The following is a 12,837-nucleotide window of genomic DNA, read 5'->3' as shown; positions in this document are numbered from 1 at the left end:
GCAGTAGATCTAGGGTGGAACTTGAGAATTTGCATTTCTAACAGCTTCCCACTGTCAGTAGCCTTCTGCCTGAACTGCTTAAAAAACAAATGAACCTTCACCTCTGTCTAAGAGGCCTTATTTTCCCCCCTTAATTAGGTATGTGCTTAAGGCATGGTTTGTGGATGTCAGAGCTGTAACGTTTTGAGCAATTTTCTACACCTATCAGAGGTTTTGTGTCCTTATTTGTAAAATAAATTTGCTGGAAGAGTTAGAGATAGTATATTTAATCCCTTATTTAAAGCCTAGAACATAGAAGGAGTTCCCACTGATGTAAACTTCTGTTTTTATATCCTCATCATCATCCTCACCATACTCTTATAGAACTTTATGCGGAGACTTCTTGAATGCTCATCTTTGGCAGCAAATCAAATACTATTTAGGGTCCAAGGAATGGTTTAGCCATTTAACTAGCTGTCTGACCTTGGATAGTTTTCATTATCCCTCTGAGCCTTCATTTTCTCATTTGTAGAGAACTGTTTTTCCTACCCCATTGGCTTGTTGTGAGGATCAAATGAAGTACATGTTAGAAAACACTTGAGAAATTGTAAGGCATCATATGAATGTAGGGTACCACAGTAGTTAAAAGTAATAAAGATTGAAGACATGATCAAGGCAGTATTTGACAAAGGTCCAGGCAGAAAACAAGGACTCTCAGGGCTCAGAGAAATGTATCTCTGTGGCTGAAGCAGTCAAGGAAATAAAATGGAATTTGAACCTCAAAGTATAGGAAGATTTTTGGAAAGGTGTGTGAAGGGCCAGTGGTTAGATCTGAGTAGGGAAGGATTTGCTATATACAAAATGCTCAGAGATGGAAGAAAAACATATTTCAGGCTTACAAGTGGGCTTCTTAGGGGAAAGCATCCACACAGAAAAGATTCATTTTAGAGAATAATGAGCAAGAAAAATGAAGCTGTAGTAGACTGGAGCCAGGTCAGGGTGCTTGGAATTTATCCTTTAAACAGAGAGGAGATTTGTAAGTCCTAGAGAAAAGGGCATTGTAGGAACTGATTGCTTCTGGGGTAGAGAAGCAGGAGAAGATAGCAATGATGATAGTAGCAGCAGCAGCAGGTAACATTTATCGATACTTACTGTAGCTATTTACTCTGTAGGCACTAAAGGAAACTGAGGCCAAGACATAATGCCAGATGCCAGCAGAACTACCTTCTGGTCTTGTATAGAACCCAGCAACCATATCAGCCTTTATGTGCCTCACACTTAGTCAGCTCAGAGTCTCTGGCTTAGGAATCTACTGGGCCAAAAATTATTTGGCAAGTTATTATTTTAAATAAATGACCCCACGTCTTCCTCATCATTGTCCAGGATCACTTAGAGCCTTGTCACATCTCTAGGGCCAGTGGTTCTACATGTCATTTCTCAGCAGTGCTGGTCGTTAGAGTCACCAGATGGACAACACTGTGGATCCATCAGGCATTTTGGCCAACTTTAAGTGTGTCAGCCAGTTAATTGTTTCCATCCTTTTAGCCCTCAAAACCAATTTATATATATGACTAGGGGAGGGAGATAGACTAGTTGACATGTTTTATTAAAAAGAATAAATTCTGTTGCATTTATAAAAGTAGAAAAAGTGGAATGGGGTGGCAAAGAACTGGTCTTGTGATTTTTTTAAAACTGATTTACATATTTTGTGCATAAATATTTTTTCATCAAAAGTTCCAAATCAGGATGGGTCCCACACACCATACAAAATATATTAGAGACATTTATATGGATAGCAGGAAGGGAGACAGAGGGCTGAAATTTTCCAGGCACCCAGTGATTGATGGGGACTGAGGCTCCCCCTGACGCTTTATTGAGTTTCCGATGATTATCTCTCGCTGAGACATTTTTTACAGATGACGGTCGAGCTGTCACAATGGACCATGGGGGAAAAAAACCCAACAATAATAACACTTTAATCTTTTTACTGCACTGCTCCCTAGTATCTCAGATTCATCTTCCCTGACGCACGCAGTTCATTATTCTGCCCCTCCCTGGATGGGAAATAAAGGAAAATAAATATATATGTAGACACACTTACCCACATACATACACACACACGGAGTATATATAAAAGAGACCACCTCAGAACCAGAGAGGGGCAGAATTTATTGTTCTTTTTGCAAGTGTTGAGGTTTATTAGTAGAGATGCTGGGTCGGCTTGGAATTGGCTATTAATTACAGCATTTTGTATTTGTTTTTTATTGCTGCGTTTTTAACATCCTGAAGAAAAGGAAGAGGAAGAGGCAAGCAGGTGTAGAGATGGGGAGATGGGGAGCACAGAGGCACTAAGTTTGACTAGCCAAGGAGCATCACTGGCTAAGAGGCAAAGAGGACAGGCACCTTCCTCTTATTGCCAGCCCTGCTCCAGAGGTTCCTGAAGCTGAGAGAACACTGCTTGGTTAGGATGGGGGTGGGGGCAAGGGGTGGGGAGAGGATGAACTCAGAGTAATTAGAGGGCAAATCAGAGGCAATGTAGATACCTGTGAGCATGTTACTACTTTGGGAGTTAGGAGGGGTGGGAAATAGAAGAGGTTTAAACAGAGTTTTGATGGGTTATTTATAGATAACTTAAGAATCTTAAGAGTTTGTCCCACCCTTTGAACTTGATGATGTGAAGTTTAGGTGTGAGTTTTAGGTCTGTGGTCAAAGGCAGGATCTGGACCAGAAAGGTGCCACACTGACTGCTGGGGGCCACAGGCAGGGTCGGCAGCCTGTCCTCTTAAAGTTCCAGGCCCACCTTCCTGATCTCCCCCTTCCCTTCCAGGGGGTTGAGAGGAGATGGGCTTGGTCCCTATGGGAAGACTGCCCTTGGTATCTCTCAGTAGAATATATGCTGACCCAGTCATCTCCTTAATTCATCAAGCCTTTTCTAAGCTTCTACATTGTGCAGGGGTGATAATGAGGTAAGCAGAGCCTGTTCTTAAGGAGAAACCTTCTAGTCCAGGGCTTCTTAACAAGGGGTCCATGAGCTTGAATTTAAATTGGGGGAAAAAAAAATTCTTGTGGGACCTGTGGGTGTGATATATTTATTAAATAATATACAATGTAGTGTGGACTTAGTAAGGGGTCCTTGGTTTTCATTTGACTACAAAGGAGTCCATGGAACAAAAAGGTTAAGTACCCCTGTTAGTCCATGGGCAGAGAGCACAGTGACTGTGAGAACGATTTTCACGTGGAATCTGGTCCTCCAGCCACAGGCAAACCCAGATGGCCATGAGTGTCTTCTCTGTAGGAAAGATAAAGAGATAGGTAAGACACAACCTCTATCCTTTAAGAGCCTATTTTCTGGGAAGCTGATGTGGCTCAAGCAATTGAGCTCCTGTCTACCAATATAGGAGGTCCAGGGTTTGATACCCAGGGCCTCTTGGTGAAGGCATGCTGGCCCCTGTGGTGAGCTGGCCCATGCAGAGAGCTGGCACAGCAAGATGACGTAACAAAAAGAGACACAGGAGAGAGAATAAGAGATGCAGCAAACTAGGGAGCTGAGGTGGTGCAAGAGAATGATCACCTCTCTCCCAGCAGGGAAGGTCCCAGGATTGGTTCCTGGAGCCACCTAAAGAGAGTACAGGCAAACACAGAAGATCACACAGCGAATGGACACAGAGAGCAGACAATGGAGGGAGGGGAGAGAAATAAATAAATGAATCTTAAAAAAAAAAAAAGAACCTGTTTTCTGCTTAGGAAGACAAGATTAACATCCATTCACTGAGAGAAGTATTTATTGAGACCTTCCATGTTCAAGAGTATACAGAAGAAGCAATCTTGAGAGCACATAAGACCACATAAAAGAAAATGTTAACTAATTTTATATAGACTAGACATTGCTAGAACACATAAAAGTAAGGGAGATCTTTGAAAATCAGCCTGCAGGAGTTAGAAAGGATGGGTAAAACATAGATAAATAAAAGGAAAAAAGAATTGTGAAGCCACATAATCACACAGGGAAAAGAGTACAGGCATTGGAGTGAATAAAATAAAGCAGCCTAGTCATTGCTTACCCATGTGACCTTAAGTTAAATAAGCTCTTTGAGTTTCAGTTTCTTCACTTATCACATAGGAGTGATAATAACATAGTATTTTTCTTGTGAAGAAAATAGTTGTAAAGTTCCTAGCACACTAGCTGGCAACACAGTTAAGTATTTAAATGGTGGCCATTCTTTTCTTACTATCCAAGAATTATGTATTTAGTCATCTGAGTATTAAAGGAAGACTCTTAGTCCCAGGATATTAGCCCTCAGGACTCACCTGTGACCCTCTACTGACTAAGAAATGGGTCTCTTGCAATGAACTGGACATATTTTTGCCAGGGTTAGGATGGCATCAGAAAAAGGAAGGGGCATAATAATAATAAATATAGTGTATTGTGACCATTTATTGAGTCCTTACCACATGCCAGGCAATACACTCAACTCCTACATCCTTTTTTTTTTTTTTTTTAACTATAAGAGCTTTATTGAAATTTAATTCATATACCATACAGTTCACCCATTTCAAGTGTACAATTCAGTAATTTTTAGTAAATGTACAGAGTTGTGCAACCATCACCAAAATCAATTGTAGAACATTTTCATCACCCTTTAAAGACACCCCATATCCATTATCAGTCACTCCCCATTTTCCCTCAAATCCCCCAGCCCTAGGCAACCATTAATCTACTTTTTGTCTTTGTAGATTTGCCTTTTCTTCAAATTTCATATAAATGGAATCACAGTATGTGGTCTTTGTGACTGCCTTCTTTGATTTAGCATAATGTTTCATCCATGTTGTAGCATGTGTCAGTACTTCATTCCTTTTATGGCTGAATAATATTCTATTTTATGAATATACCATCTTTTATTTGCTTGTGCATTAATTGATGGACATTTGGATTGTCTTCACTTTTTGGCTATTATGAACAAATGCTGCTGTGAACAATTACGTGCAAGTTTTTGTAGAGAACATATGTTTTCCCTTCTCTTTGGTATATATTCCTTGGAGTGGAATTGCTGGTAACTATGTTTAGCCTTTTGACAAACTGCCAGACTGTTTTCCAAAGTGACTGCACAATTTTCCATTCCCTCCAGCCTTGTTTTAGGGTTCCAATTTCTTTCCATCCTCACCAATACTTGTTATTGTCTGTCTTTTTTACTTTAGCCATCCTAGTGCTTGTGGAATAGTGTCTCATTGTAGTTCTGATTTACATTTCCCTGGTGATTAATGATGTTGAGCATCTTGTCGTGTGCTTTTTAGCCATTTGTATATCTTCTTTGGAGAATGTTTATTCATATCCTTTGTCCTTTTAAAATTGGGTTTGCCATTGGATCTTGTGAGATAGGTGATACTATCCCCATTTTGCAGATGAGGTAACAGAAACTCAGAGATGTTGACTGTTTTGATCAAAGTCACACTGTGTGTTTTGCTTCCCAGTCTGACTGATGCCAATCCCCATGTTCTTTCTAATACTCCATGCTGCTCACTGAGCATTTATGATGGGACCACCGGGGCCGTCTCTCAGTATCTTCACCAGCAAACTAGGGAGTAGAGAAGGGAGGAGCAGAAAAGCTGTTTGGAGAGATTAACTGGGGTCAGGTAGAAGAGGCCTCTGCCAGTCAAATAGAGGAATGCGGGTGAACTGCTAGGTTCTAGGAATCTAGGTGCCAATCATTTCCTGTGCCCCTCACTATACTGCGTCATCCTTTATTCTCATAGCAGCCTGATTAATAGGTACAAATGTCCCTATTTTACCAATGAGAAGTTTGAGACCCAGAAAGTTGAAGTATTTTTCCATTCACATAGTTGAGCTAGGGTTAGAATCCACATCTCTGAGACTCCATTCTTTTTTTTTTTAGATTTATTTATTATTTATTTATTTATTTCTCTCTCTTCCCTCCCCCCTCACCCCGGTTGTCTGTTCTCTGTGTCTGTTTGCTGCATCTTGTTTCTCTGTCCACTTATGTTGTTGTCAGCGGCATGGGAATCTGTGTCTCTTTTTTTGCATCATCTTGTTGTGTCAGCTCTCTGTGTGCGGCACCATTCTTAGGCAGGCTGCACTTTCTTTCGCGCTGGGCGGCTCTCCTTACGGGGCGCACTCCTTGTGCTTGGGGCTCCCCTTCGCGGGGACACCCCTGCATGGCACAGCACTCCTTGTGCACATCAGCACTGTGCATGGGCCAGCTCCACACGGGTCAAGGAGGCCCGGCGTTTGAACCGCAGACCTCCCATGTGGTAGACGAATGCCCTAACCACTGGGCCAAGTCCATTTCCTAAGACTCCACATTCTGAATTCTTTCCTTTCAGAGATATTCTGTAAAAGATAAAAGGTTATTTTTTACCTCATTTATAGCATTTACAAGGTCTTGAGAGTAGGGCCCATTATCTTGTCCCATGGCTCAGCCTCTGAAACATACTTAATAAATGTCTGGTGGATGAATGAGTAAACAGACTTGAGTATGTAGTGTAGAAGGACCTAATTTCAACTGGAACTGGGATTTGTGTGTGTGTGTGTGTGCGTGTCTGTGTAGGGACAGACTTGGCGGGGCGGGGGGAGGCATTTGGGGTTTCATCCCAAGGCATGTGCCCTGGGAGCGTTGCTCAAGCTTTATAACATGGAGTTTGTGAGGACCGTTTCTAGTGCCCAGGTACTGGCATCTTTGACTTCCTTAGAGGAGGACAGTGCAGGTGGAAGTGGGATTGGTTTGGCCAGCCTCACATCCTTCTTGTATGCCTCACGAGAGTATGAGAATGAGAAGAACCCTCGGAGATCATCTATTCCAGTGCCTCTCAGAGTGTTCTCTGAGGACCACAAATGCGCACCCCCAGGCCCTGCCTACTGAATCTGACTTGCTGAAGCGGGAGCCCAAGAATCAACTTTTTTTTAAAACAAGTTCCCAAGGTGATTCTGTTCCACTTAAGTTTGCAAATCACTGATGTAGAAAAAACTCCTACTTTACAAATAGGGAATCTGAGGCATAGAGCAGTTGAAACACATATCAAATTAGTGAAAGAGCCATTTTTAAATTTGGAACCTAGCTCTCTCGTCTCCTGAATCCTTTGTGTTTGCTGATCCCCATTCTGCTTAATTACTGAACAAAAACCATCAAGGGCCCATAGCTTTCAGGATAAAGTCCAAGTCCCTCTTGGTCCCCTGCCTACCTAGTCAGCCTCATTTCTGCACGCTGTTCTATCCTCCTTCACTCCTCATTCCAGACTCACTGAAGAACTCAGTTTCTTGAATGAACACGTAACTCGGTTTTTCAGCCACTGGCCTTTGCCAAATACGTCTTCCTCTCCTGGAATGCCCTTCTTGCTCTCTTGTCTGGCAAGATTCCCTCTTCCTCAGGATACTTCTTCTGGAAGATTCCTCCCCAAGCCACATTACAGATGCCTGATTAGTGCTCCCATTGGACCTTCTGCGTATATGGCCCATAGCACTTACTGAACTGTAGATGCTCAGTAATGGTATGCTTGTGGTTGAGTGGATGGATGAAGGGAGCTCATTGTGCATTGTGGAATACTGAAGCAATACTATATGAAATACAGAAAATGTTACAAAATAATTGCTGTTTTCCGTGAGGAGCCAAGGATAATAGTTGGAAAGTCAGAGCAGAGGGAGAAGTTTAACATAAGAAAGTATTAAAAGAATGTGGTAAGACACTAAATAATGAACTGCAAAATGGGTACACACAGTGTCACAGGTATTCAGGGCAGAGCTAGAAGCAGAGGATTTCCTGGAAGAAGATGACTTGAATTGGGCTTTAAAGAACAGGTAGGATTTGGAGAGAAAGGAGGGCCTTCCAGGGTGTGGAGACTGTGGAAGGAAACGAAGGGACTTGTCTTCTTCAGTCTCCCTCTCGTCATGTCACCTGGCTGGGATGTGTACAGGAGGCAGAACTGACAGCTCCTGCAGAGGCTAGCAGGAGGATAGCTGTCTATCAGGTAATAGTGAGGATTTCATGAGATAGTGTTTATAAAAACACCTACCATAAAAGGCCCCATTTATCTCAAGTAGTATGAATTCCCAGAAGAAAAGTGATTTGAATTCTCTTTATGCCGAAGCTCCTCACACTTTTTCTGATTTGGTGAAATGGTATAACTGCTCTACTCGGGGAAATCCGAGACCTCTCTGGGGTGTTTTAAACAATACCTCTATGTATTTGGAGCTCGTGAGCAGTGACTTGAGAAGGCAAATGCTGTGATTCCGATGGTAGTGCTAATAATGTCTTATTTTGCTTTGAAGGTGAACGCTTTGGGGTGGGAAGAAGCCAAGGACCCAGAGTCATCTTCCTAAGGACTCTTGCTAAGAACCAGGTCATCTGATCTGACCCCGGGTTAAGTGAGGCTTGAGCCTGTGGCCTTGGCAGAAGTTGTGCTGCATGGTCGATATAGCAGAAGCCTCAGAGTCAGGCAGGCTCTGTCTAGTACTAGCCCACCACTGCCTAAAAGTGTGTGTTGAGCAGCCACCTAGTCTCTTTAAGTCCCTGTTTCCTCATCCGTTCCCTCATCTGATAATAGCATGTAACCTGTCTGCCCTGCGTGGGTTGCTGTGAGGATGAGTGAATGACTGCATTGAAGTGCTTTCTAAACTGTGAAATGTACAAACATAAGGAATTATTGTTGTGTTTGTCATATCCGTCTTATAGGGTCCCTTTCATGGAGACATGCTCATATTTTTAAAGGCAAGGGCCCTGCTAGACACTCTATAAGATTAGAGTGGAGGGTGGAAGCTGAGCCTGAGGGAGAGGGATTCATAGCCATGGTTGCCTTTTCCTCTTCACAAGTCAGTGGTAAATAAGCTTTTGTTATCTGGAGACCACCCACTTTGCCTCTTAAACCTTTTTTTCAAAATCTCCCCCAATAGACTTAGCAATGTGAGGACAGGAGCCTTGTCTGATTCATCTCTGCATCTCTAGTGCCTAGCACGGGGGAGAAGCCAGCATCAGTAAATTTTGTGGTATTGTTAGAAAAACTACTATTAGATTTGATTCTCATGATATTCAAATATTTAGTATTCCTCAAATTATTCATTATCATGCTCATATAAGACAGAAGAACTTAATAAAATGCAGAACTAAGGTTCAGGTCTATATGATTTCTATACCTTAAATTATTCTTTACCTTAAATAACTGTTTTTCATCAGGGGAGCCAGTGTTTTTTGTTTTTTGTTTTTTGTGTTTTTTTGCAGTTTAAGTAGTGCTAGGGAATGGCCAGTGCTACCTGGAGGGCCTCAGGGACTACTGCAGAGTATACATCCAACACATACCTGCCAAAAGGTCCCATGGCACCCAAGTGTAGACTTTTCAACCAAAGGCAGAGGTGGGAGCAGAAGAATGTTCAAAGTGATGCTGTCACATTCCCTGGTGTGAGAGGATTTTTGGGCCAATGGAAGAGACAGGAATGGCTGGCCTGGAGGGGGAGCAGGAACCCTGAGCCCAGGCTGGAGGCAGGCCCGGAGATGTCTTTGTTGAGAAGAAGACTGAGAACTGTCTGAGAACTGGCTGTAAACATGAAGCCTCAAAAAACCACCTTGGTAGCCAGTAGGTGAGATGACCTTGGATGTGCCACTATAGCTTCTGTGGATTTTTTCACTGTTTCTTAGTGAGGGCTGGGGTCAGTATGTGTATGTGTGCAAGGGCACATGGGGCAGTTCTCCCATCACCTCCTTTCCACCTATAGCCACTCTTTTTATTTTATTTATTTTTTTACGAGCATTTTTTTAATTATATTTTTTGAAGATACATAGATCACAAAAAATGTTACATTAAAAAATATAAGAGGTTCCCACATAGCCCACACCCCACTCCACCCCACCCCACTCCTCCCACATCAACAACCTTTTTCATCATTGTGGCACATCCATTACATTTGGCGGATACCTTTTGGAGCACTGCTGCACCGCATGGATTATAGTTCACATTGTAGTTTATACTCTCCCCCAGTACATTCAGTGGGTTATGGCATGATATATAATGTCCAGCATCTGTCCCTGCAGTATCATTTAGGACAACTCCAAGTCCCGAAAATGCCCCCACATCACATCTCTTCTTCCCTCAGAGTGTGAGATCTTATGACTCGGGGGCTTCAACAAGATCCTCTGGGGTAGGGTGATATGGGGAAAAGAGCTTAATGGTCCTACCTGAAATGTCCTACCTGAATGAGACTGGGTCCCAGCTCTACCACTATACAATGGGGAGAGTGATCACATACCTCACAGGGTTATACTAAAATATGTGAATGAAAATGCTTTCCAGATTGCCAGGCACTTCTCAGTTCTGAAGAAGGGTTCTGTGGAACACCAATACTGCAGGATTTTAATAAGGGCCAGGTGAAAAATGGGTGGTAAACAAGTTGGGAAACTGCTGAGTGACACCAAATTAAGCAGATTGTTCTTAACTCAGAACTTTTGGTATCTTCATGTGCACTGTGTGTTTCTGAGGGAAAAAGTGTATGCAGCATTCCCCAGAAGAAACCATTCACAGAGAAATTGGACTTTTGAAGGTGTGAAACTAGATGGTAATGATAATAGCTGGCATTTACTGGGAGGTGCTGTATGCCAGGCCCATTTCCAAGCCCCTTTACACAGTGTCTCATTCAGTCCTTACAAAAACAGCCCATGAAGGGGTACTGTTATCAACTCCATTTACCCAAGTCGGTAAATGCAAAACCGGGATTCAAGCACAAGGGGTTGGGCTCCAGAGCTCACTTATTTAACAACCATACTATACTGTCTCCCTTAACTACATGTTGGGTGGTATTATTACTATTATATATGCTTCCAGAAATAGAGATGATCCCAGGGCCTTATTTACTTATGTACTTATTTATCTGTTGATACAACAAGTATTTGTCAAGCACATATTTATGGCCAGACACTAGACTGGGCACTGGGAATGCAACTGTGGTGGAGACAGCCACTCTTCCTGTCCCCGTTGAGTTTTTGGTCTAGTGGAGAGCATAGTCAAGTAAGTGATCAATTACAACAGAATAATACTGTAATTGGTGATACCTAAGTTTCTAGGGGAGCTAGCTCTTAGAAACAGTAGCTACCTCATTTGGGAGAAATCACTGAAGGAAGTGACTTATAAATAGAGGTCTAAAAATGGCAACTGAAGAAAATGGGAGAAGAGAAAATATTAGTGGAATAGTGTTGGCAAAAGCTCAGAGGCCAGAAAGAACATTAGGAAGGGGGTGGTAAGAGATGAGATCTCAGAGGTGAGGAGGGGTCCTCCTCGTGAACATTCCTTTTTTTTTTTTTTTTTTTTTTTTTTGTGGTCAAGTGATTTTTTTTTATTATTATTTTTTTAATTACATTAAAAAAAATATATGAGGTCCCATTCAACCCCACCGCCCCCGCCCCCCACTCCCCCCACAGCAACACTCTCTCCCATCATCGTGATACATCCATTGCACCTGGTAAGTTCATCTCTGAGCATCACTGCACCCCATAGTCAATGGTTCACATCATAGCCCAGACTCTCTCACGTTCCATCCAGTGGGCCCTGGGGGGATCTACAGTGTCCCGTAATTGTCCGTGAAGCACTATCCAGGACAACTCCACGTCCCGAAAACGCCTCCACATCTCATCTCTTCCTCCCGTTCCCCACACCCAGCAGCCCCCATGGCTACCGTTCCCACACCCATTCCACATTTTCTCTGTGGACATTGGATTGGTTGTGTGAACATTCCTTATTGGCTGGCACTGTGCACCAGCACTCTGCTGGCATTCACCCCTGAACCAAATAGTCCCAGGTAACTGTGTTCCTTGAGTTTTTCTGCTTTTTATATATAGCTTTATCTTTGCTCTTGTGAAACTGTTTATGATTTGTGTTTCAGAGATCTGATTTTTGCATTGGACACTAAAGTCAGGAACTGTGTCTTTTTTTTTTTTAAGATTTATTTTTATTTATACATTTCTCCTTACCCCCTCATTGATTACACTTGCTGTGTCTGTTCGTCTTCTTTGTTTCTTTAGGAGGCACCAAAAACTGAAACCAGGACCTCCAATGTGGGAGGGAGGCACCTGGATTCTAAACTTCACTCAACCACTTATTAGCTAGTGACCTCTTTGCTTAGGTTTCCTCATCTATAAAATGGGAATAGTAATACCTGCTATGTAAGGTAATTCTTACATTGAATAATAATACCTACTATGTAAGGTAATCCTTTTAATGATAATTAAATAAGATTAATTGTGTGAGGTGACCATGCCAGGCAGAGTAGAAGATCAATAACTGAAAACTAATATTATTAGAAGAAATAAGAGGGCATGACAGTCTTCTAGCTTTTGGAACTTTAAGTAGGAAGTTCATTTTTGCAGGAGGGGAAAATACTTTTTAGCCTGCATTCCAAGACCACTTGGAAGAGAATGGTTTAGGACTGCTTAGTGCTTTTGACTACCTAGGCAAGGTCACCTCTTAACCGATTGCACCCCTGTATCCAGTAGGAGGAAAGAGGAGCCTACGCTTGGCAGGCCCTATGTCTTAGGCTAGGGGAAAAGAGAGGTGCAGGTAGGCAGGACTCAAATTCCATCCCAGCAGACTTGAACGGTTCAGAAGAGAGTAAGACGTTCAGCTCATTTCTGTGTGAGGCAGAAAGAAACCCCATTACCTGAACAAAATAGATGCTGTTTTGTAGAGTCTCAGTTCCCCAGTGAGGGCCCCAGAGTAGGGTAATCTTCCAATTTTATCATCCAAACTGGGATTCTCCAGGACAACAGATGTAAACCAGGTCCACGGGACTTGGAGAAGTGATGGACCTGGTTTTAGGCTCTCTTATGTCAAATGGGAGAGAGAGGGTCTTAGCATCAGAGTAAGCCTGGG

General features: G+C 42.5%; 1 protein-coding gene across 3 annotated transcripts in view; it reads left to right on the top strand.

Annotated features, from left to right (window-relative positions):
- The window catches only part of CLPB (ClpB family mitochondrial disaggregase), a 155,602-nt gene that overhangs the window by 61,646 nt on the left and 81,119 nt on the right, over positions 1–12,837 (top strand). The gene's annotated exons all lie outside the window — the stretch shown is intronic.

Source organism: Dasypus novemcinctus, chromosome 10 (genome assembly GCF_030445035.2).
Source record: "Dasypus novemcinctus isolate mDasNov1 chromosome 10, mDasNov1.1.hap2, whole genome shotgun sequence".
In the NCBI taxonomy this organism is placed as follows: Eukaryota; Metazoa; Chordata; class Mammalia; order Cingulata; family Dasypodidae; genus Dasypus; species Dasypus novemcinctus.
This window is presented reverse-complemented; position numbering and strand designations above follow the sequence as displayed.